Source organism: Palaemon carinicauda, chromosome 32 (genome assembly GCF_036898095.1).
Source record: "Palaemon carinicauda isolate YSFRI2023 chromosome 32, ASM3689809v2, whole genome shotgun sequence".
Classification (NCBI taxonomy): Eukaryota; Metazoa; Arthropoda; class Malacostraca; order Decapoda; family Palaemonidae; genus Palaemon; species Palaemon carinicauda.
Window position 1 is genome coordinate 20931785 of NC_090756.1, and position 9814 is coordinate 20941598.

Genomic DNA, 9814 nt, shown 5'->3' on the forward strand with positions numbered 1-9814 from the left:
AGGATGTCGATTATTTACTTTTAGATATAGACTATTCTTATCTGGTTTTCATTCGTTTGCTTAACCAAAGAGTCATAGGTTCGATAGAGAGAGAGAGAGAGAGAGAGAGAGAGAGAGAGAGAGAGAGAGAGAGAGAGAGAGAGAGAGAGAGAGAGAGAGAGAGAGAGATGTCTAAACAGCTTCGTTGATAAGAGTTGTATATATATATATATATATATATATATATATATATATATATATATATATATATGTATGTATATATATATATATGCATATATATATATATATATATATATATATATATATATATATATATATATATATATATATATATATATATGTATATATATATATATATAGCATCTTGTTTTTCCAACTAGGGTTGTAGCCTAGCTAATAATAATAATAATAATAATAATAATAATAAGCTTATAGCATTCTGTTTTTCCATCTAGGGTTTTAACCTAGCTAGTAATAATAATAATAATAATAATAATAATAATAATAATAATAATAATAATAATAATAATAATAATAATAATAATTAGCTTAAAGCATCCTGCTTTTCCAACTAGGGTTGTAGTCTAGCTAGTAGTAGTAGTAGTAGTAATAATAATAATAATAATAATAATAATAATAATAATAATGATGATGATGATGATGATAATAATAATAATAATAATAATAATAATAATAATAATAAGAATAACAATAATAATAATAATAATAATAATAATATAACTTCGTTGCAGTAAAGGAAATAATATCAACTTATTAAAGTTACTAAATTTAATTATTAAAATAACAGTAAAAACAATTTCAGAATCAGCGAAGGAATGAATAATTAATAAATAGTCACAAAGTAAAGCATAAAAAAATAAGTATTGTAAAAACATACTGATTAATATATTGAACATATTTAAAAAACAAATGTATGATGACTTATCTATAAAACCAATTTGGACAAAACCTGAATCACAATGAATTAAAAATCACGATTAAAAGTTATCCAGTACAGATTATCATTAAATTAATTGATAAAATAATTAATGAATATCACAGTAAGTAGATTAAGTTTATAAAAATTGAATTAATCACTGAATAAGAAACAGAAAACACCCAATAGTGCCATAGCCTCTGTACCATGGTCTCCTCCTGTCTTGGGTTAGAGTTCTCTTGCTTGAGGGTACACTCGGGCGCACTATTCTATCTTATTTCTCTTCCTCTTGTTTCGTTAAAGTTTTTACAGTTTATATAGGAAATATTGATTTTTAATGTTACTGTTCTTTAAATACTTTATTTTTCCTTTTTCCCTTTCCTCACAGGGCTATTTTCATTGCTGGAGCCCCTGGGATTGTAACATCCTGCTTTTTCAACTAGGGTTGTAGCTTAGCAATTAATAATAATAATAATAATAATAATAATAATAATAATAATAATAATAATAATAATAATAATAATAATTCAAAATATTAAGTATCTGACGAACTGCAAAATTTCTCTATTTCCAGGAATCACCGAAATGACTCTCACAACGATAATAATGAAAATTATCTTCATATAAAATGCCACTAATTCAAAGATTAGAATAACCGGACAAATAAATATTTTGATAATACTTTCTTTCACGTTTCTGGGCCACAATTTCACGCATTTGATGACTGATGTCATCTTCTTAGACTTAAAACTGATCAATTCTATCCACTGAGATTTAGTCGAAACGTTTTCCTGTTTTGAGGGTAGAAATTGGGACTTGGTTTTGTGGCTTTCAGTTTTTAAGCGGACTTGGAATTCGGCCTCGTTCCTTCTCCACATTCCCATTCCAACTTTGACCTTAAAAACGTCACTTCCACGGGGATATTCGAAAGAAGAGGTTTCCCCTTGATCTAATGTCGCACTTAGGTTCACTTTAGGATTCGCAGACAAATTAGTATCTTCTTCTTTTTCTTCTTCCTTTCTTTGATTTTCCACATCATTCACAAGTTTATTACGTACCAAAGTCAATATCAAGTCAGGTCTGAAGGTATAAATGTCTTTCACCTCACAAAGAGAGCCAACGTCTTTTACAAGGGTAGATTCAGCAGGTAACGTACATTTCTTTTCCGTATGTAATGAGACTTTAGAGGCCGAGCCGCAAGTCCCTTGACATTGAAAGTCTGCAACATCCATGGTAGAACAATTTGCCATAACTTGGCTTATCACCATTGAGAAAATAGTCAACTTTATCACCATCTCGAGGAAGGATTAAGATTGTACAAGGCGTCTCCTTATTCGAGGTAGTGTGACTTGTGTCCTAGACTAAAGGTATGCTGTGACTGTCCTTCTGATTGACTTTTGTAGATGTAAGCCAGTAAGGGCGTAGCCCAGTTAACTGGACGGTCACACGACCATGGATTTTCCCCAGAGGGAAAAGGGGACATTGGATTAACACAAGGGAAGACTGCTAAGCCATGTTTATAACCCACTCACCCACACTGCCCGGATCTTGTCTCCGGGCGGGGCACTTAGACCCTTGGAGGTAATCCTCCTAGTTTGACTCAATGTTGAGCCACAGTCAATATATTCAGTATGTATTGACTAAGGGTTGAGTCAGAGTCAGTATATTCAGTATGTATTGACTCAGGGTTGAACCAGTGTCAATATATTCAGTATGTATTGACTAAGGGTTGAGCCAGAGTCAATATATACAGTATATATTGACTCAGTGTTGAGCCAGAGTCAATACATTCAGTATATATTAACTCAAGGTTGAGCCAGAGTCAATATATTCAGTATATATTGATTCAGTGTTGAGCCAGAGTCAATACATTCAGTATATATTAACTCAAGGTTGAGCCAGAGTCGATATATTCGGTATGTGTTAACTTAAGGTAGAGCCAGAGTCAATATATTCAGTATGTATTGACTCAGGGTTGAACCAGAGTCAATATATTCAGTATGTATTGAGTAAGGATTGAGCCAGAGTCAATATATATATATATATATATATATATATATATATATATATATATATATATATATATATATATATATATATATATATTGACATAGGGTTGAGCCAGAGTCAATATATTCAGTATATATTAACTCAAGGTTGAGCCAGAGTCAATATATTCAGTATGTATTGAGTAAGGATTGAGCCAGAGTCAATATATATATATATATTATATATTGACATAGGGTTGAGCCAGAGTCAATATATTTAGTATATATTAACTCAAGGTAGAGCCAGAGTCAATATATTCAGTATGTATTGACTCAGGGTTGAACCAGAGTCAATATATTCAGTGTGTATTAACTCAAGGTAGAGCCAGAGTCAATATATTCAGTATGTATTGACTCAGGGTTGAGCCAGAGTCAATATATTCAGTATGTATTGACTCAGGGTTGAGCCAGAGTCAATATATTCAGTATGTATTGACTCAGGGTTGAGCCAGAGTCAATATATTCAGTATGTATTGACTCAGGGTTGAACCAGAGTCGATATATTCAGTATGTATTGACTCAGGGTTGAGCCAGAGTCAATATATTCAGTATGTATTGACTCAGGGTTGAGCCAGAGTCAATATATTCAGTATGTATTGACTCAGGGTTGAGCCAGAGTCAATATATTCAGTATGTATTGACTCAGGGTTGAGCCAGAGTCAATATATTCAGTATGTATTGACTCAGGGTTGAACCAGAGTCAATATATTCAGTGTGTATTAACTCAAGGTAGAGCCAGAGTCAATATATTCAGTATGTATTGACTAAGGGTTGAGTCAGAGTCAGTATATTCAGTATGTATTGACTCAGGGTTGAACCAGTGTCAATATATTCAGTATGTATTGACTAAGGGTTGAGCCAGAGTCAATACATACAGTATATATTGACTCAGTGTTGAGCCAGAGTCAATATATTCAGTATATATTAACTCAAGGTTGAGCCAGAGTCAATATATTCAGTATGTATTGACTCAGGGTTGAACCAGAGTCAATATATTCAGTGTGTATTAACTCAAGGTAGAGCCAGAGTCAATATATTCAGTATGTATTGACTCAGGGTTGAGCCAGAGTCAATATATTCAGTATGTATTGACTCAGGGTTGAGCCAGAGTCAATATATTCAGTATGTATTGACTCAGGGTTGAGCCAGAGTCAATATATTCAGTATGTATTGACTCAGGGTTGAACCAGAGTCAATATATTCAGTATGTATTGACTAAGGGTTGAGTCAGAGTCAGTATATTCCGTATGTATTGACTCAGGGTTGAGTCAGAGTCAATATATTCAGTATGTATTGACTAAGGGTTGAGCCAGAGTCAATATATACAGTATATATTGACTCAGTGTTGAGCCAGAGTCAATATATTCAGTATATATTAACTCAAGGTTGAGCCAGAGTCAATATATTCAGTATGTATTGACTCAGGGTTGAACCAGAGTCAATATATTCAGTGTGTATTAACTCAAGGTAGAGCCAGAGTCAATATATTCAGTATGTATTGACTCAGGGTTGAGCCAGAGTCAATATATTCAGTATGTATTGACTCAGGGTTGAGCCAGAGTCAATATATTCAGTATGTATTGACTCAGGGTTGAGCCAGAGTCAATATATTCAGTATGTATTGACTCAGGGTTGAACCAGAGTCAATATATTCAGTATGTATTGACTAAGGGTTGAGTCAGAGTCAGTATATTCCGTATGTATTGACTCAGGGTTGAGTCAGAGTTAATATATTCAGTATGTATTGACTAAGGGTTGAGCCAGAGTCAATATATACAGTATATATTGACTCAGTGTTGAGCCAGAGTCAATATATTCAGTATATATTAACTCAAGGTTGAGCCAGAGTCAATATATTCAGTATGTATTGACTCAGGGTTGAACCAGAGTCAATATATTCAGTGTGTATTAACTCAAGGTAGAGCCAGAGTCAATATATTCAGTATGTATTGACTCAGGGTTGAGCCAGAGTCAATATATTCAGTATGTATTGACTAAGGGTTGAGTCAGAGTCAGTATATTCAGTATGTATTGACTCAGGGTTGAACCAGTGTCAATATATTCAGTATGTATTGACTAAGGGTTGAGCCAGAGTCAATATATACAGTATATATTGACCCAGTGTTGAGCCAGAGTCAATATATTCAGTATATATTAACTCAAGGTTGAGCCAGAGTCAATATATTCAGTATGTATTGACTCAGGGTTGAACCAGAGTCAGTATATTCAGTATGTATTGACTCAGGGTTGAGCCAGAGTCAATATATACAGTATGTATTGACTCAGGGTTGACACAGTGTCAATATATTCAGTATGTATTGACTAAGGGTTGAGCCAGAGTCAATATATACAGTATATATTGACCCAGTGTTGAGCCAGAGTCAATATATTCAGTATATATTAACTCAAGGTTGAGCCAGAGTCAATATATTCAGTATGTATTGACTCAGGGTTGAACCAGAGTCAATATATTCAGTATGTATTGAGTAAGGATTGAGCCAGAGTCATTATATATATATATATATAATATATATTGGCATAGGGTTGAACCAGAGTCAATATATTCAGTATGTGTTAACTCAAGGTTGAGCCAGAGTCAGTATATTCAGTATGTATTAACTCAAGGTTGAGCCAGAGTCAGTATATTCAGTATGTATTGACTCAGGGTTGAGCCAGAGTCAATATATATAGTATGTATTGACTCAGGGTTGACACAGTGTCAATATATACTATATGTATTGATTGAGTTGAGCCAGAGTCAATATATTCAGTATTTATTGACGCAGGGTTGAGCCAGAGTTAATATATATAGTATGTATTAACTCAGGGTTGAGCCAGAGTCAATATATCCAGTATGTATTGACGCAGGGTTGAGCCAGAGTTAATATATATAGTATGTATTAACTCAGGGTTGACCCAGAGTCAATATATCCAGTATGTATTGACGCAGGGTTGAGCCAGAGTTAATATATATAGTATGTATTAACTCAGGGTTGACCCAGAGTCAATATATCCAGTATGTATTGACGCAGGGTTGAGCCAGAGTTAATATATATAGTATGTATTAACTCAGGGTTGACCCAGAGTCAATATATCCAGTATGTATTGACGCAGGGTTGAGCCAGAGTTAATATATATAGTATGTATTAACTCAGGGTTGACCCAGAGTCAATATATCCAGTATGTATTGACGCAGGGTTGAGCCAGAGTTAATATATATAGTATGTATTAACTCAGGGTTGAACCAGAGTCAATATATCCAGTATGTATTGACGCAGGGTTGAGCCAGAGTTAATATATATAGTATGTATTAACTCAGGGTTGACCCAGAGTCAATATATCCAGTATGTATTGACGCAGGGTTGAGCCAGAGTTAATATATATAGTATGTATTAACTCAGGGTTGAACCAGAGTCAATATATCCAGTATGTATTGACGCAGGGTTGAGCCAGAGTTAATATATATAGTATGTATTAACTCAGGGTTGACCCAGAGTCAATATTTACAGTATGTATCTCGGAAGGATTTCAGTGAGACCAGAGTGAGACAATGCAAGACTTAAGCTGCATCTGTAGAGCTGGAGGACTGTTGTCACTGTAGGAAGGGTGTCAAGTTTAGTTTCGATATAGTTCAATAGGTTCGTAAAGTTTATTGAAGTATCTTATATTCAGAGGCAATAGAGTTAGTCTATGAAATGCTTCTCGGTTTTGATTTTGAGGACATATTTTAAAGTAGCTGCATTCTATTTTGCTGTTAATTTTAGCAAGCATTGATTTTTTTAGATAACTAGTCAAATTCTCATTACAAGAAATATCTCTCTTGATATTTTCGTTGATAATAACAGAATATATGAATCAAACTGGTGCTAGATTGAAAAAGGATGTGGTGGCCGATGCAGTAATGTCCCTGACTGGTGTTCGAGTCCCGCTCAAACTCGTTAGTTCATTTTGTCGTTGACCTCACCATCCATGTGAGCAAAGAATGGGGGAGAGGTTTTGGGGAGACTTAAGATCTAGCTGCTGAGTCATCAGCAGCCTTTGCCTGGCCCTCCTTGATTCTAGCTTGGGTGGAGAGGGGCCTTGGTCAGTTTCTAGGGCATTGTCCTGCTTGTTAGGGCAATGCTACTATCCCTTGTCTCTGCCATTGATGGCAACTGATTATATAATGAAATCAGAATACAAAATGATAACGAATGAACTGAATACATGAAAGAAGCAGAATCAGGATTTGGTAATGTTTAACCTTGCAAAAAAATGCTATAAAAATTTTGTTTTTCATATTTTTGATAATTTTTTTAGAATATTCAGGCATTTTCCAAGAGAATGAGACCAACCTGACCTCTATATGACAAAAATCAAGGCTGTTAGAGCAATTAAAAAAAAATACACTGCAAAATGTGCTGGGAAAAAAAAACCCCTGGGGGTTAAGGGTTGGAAATTTCCAAAAAGCCTGGGGGAAAAGGGTTAACTCTACATCAGTACGATCATAATGTTAAAACAATCTCATATGATACAATGATAAAATTACCATCATCTCAATACACTAGACACTTGTAAACATTTACGAGTATCGGTAGATAGTACGAATAAGAATTTTAAAGTATAACTTTAAACGGCCCTTATGGAAAATCCAGCCTTTTGACAGGTCAGACTTATGACGAAAAAGTTATTCATCAATGATAATCTTATTCATAAATCATATTCATTAATGGCATTGATGTGATGTCCACTCATAGGACTTTTAACTTATGTAATATATACGAGTATGTTGGTCAAATATAGTGTACATATGTATATATATATATATATATATATATATATATATATATATATATATATATATATATATATACAAACACACACACACACACACACATATATATATATATATATATATATATATATATGTATATATATATATACATATATATATGTATATATATATATATATATATATATATATATATATATATATACATATACATTTTCCCCAGAATATCAATATGGATAGCTAACATTTTAGTACCTGCTTATTACTTTAGATATAATATGTGAAATAATATTGCTGAACAATTTTAAAGCCTGCCGTTCTTTACAGGCCGTTCTTTTGTCATCATATTTCTCAAAGGAAAGGTTTATATATAGAGCATATTCTCTTTCTATGTGGACTTATGCATACCATATTGACTTCTAAAGTTTTCTGTTGTATATAGTTAGAACTGAGTCAAGTTGGCTTTCCACGACACAAGAAAAAGCTTACCGGAAAACACATAATACATACTTTCTACCCTTCAGAAAATTAAGTGGTCCGGAAGTCCCTTAAATTTGCCAAATTGAAATGCTATAAAATAAGTTTAATTTGTTTGTAATAAGATCAATTTCATCTTTGATTAGGCCGAATTTCAGTACCTCGATCTCTCCTTTTCCCTCCGTGTTTGCATCTAAAGCCCACTTTAGCGATACACAAACTGGTCTTCTTACTCCTATGATGACATACTTAATGTTGATGGGCACCACAGTGAGTATAGGGATGTGATATTTGGTGTTCCTCAGGGTAGTGTTCATGGATCATTACTTTTCATACTATATACACATAACATGTGGTTTGGCCTAGAAAACAAGCTCATTCCTTATGCAGATGATGCTACTCTCTTTGCATCAATTTCATCTCCTGAATGTAGATCTGCGGTTGCTGAATCCCTTAATAGAGATCCAGCTAAAGTTAGCGCATGATGCAAATTACGGGGCTTGAAGTTGAATCCTAACAAAACTCAATGTATGTTTGTAAGTAGGTCGACGACAAAAGCTCCTCAGCATCGATAATGTTTCTTTAATTCTGTATGACTCTTTTAAAATTTTAAATGTGATTCTTGATAGCAAATTTACTTTTAAGAAACGCCTTCGGTCTATCTCTTCTTCCATTGCACAAAAAAATTGGCTCATTGAGAAAGTCTTTTAAGATTTTCGGTGATCAATCTAATTACAAAAAGTGTTTTTATTCTTTCATTCTAACTTGTTTCGAGTATTTTTCTCCTGTCTGGTTTTCATTAGCTGCTTCTCATCTTAATTTGTTGGACATGAACTTACGGTCTATTAAGTTTCTTATTCTTGATCCAGATATTAATCTTTGGCACCATGGTTCAGATAATATTTTTCATGATTCTGACCATTCCTTACATTCAGATATTCCCAGACAGTACCATCTTGTTTGTAATGCTAGGTATGCAGTTAATTCTAATAGTCAGGCCTTCTCCATCATGAGGCTCAACAATACACAGTATTCCAGAAGTTTTATTTCAGCTGTGACCAAGTTGTAGAATGATCTTCCTAATCTGGTAGTTAAATCAGTGGAACTTCATACATAATTAATGTGTGAAAGATAAGATCCATTTTTATGTTGTTATTGTTTTTAAAATATTGTATTTTAATTGTCCATTGCTTCTCTTGTAGTTTATATCCGCTTTTCCTTCCCTCACTTGGCTATTTATCCCTGTTGGAGCCCTTGAGCTTATAGCATCCTACTTTTCCAACAAAGGTTGTAACCTAGCTAGTAATAATAATTGCTATAAGTAACCCAATTTTCCTCATATTTACAAAAGGAAATATAAGATTAATACTAATTGGCACCTTGAGAACAAGGCTTCTCCAGAACAAAAATAAAAAGTAACGTAACCTTTTCTACATAATGTAAAATATAACTTTACTAAAAGTGATTTCTTCACCAACGGTTCTTTCTTTCAGTAGGATCAGATATTACTAAAATAAATAATACTTATATGTATATATACACCAACCCACACCCACGCACACACAAGTGGTCCTGGGTAGC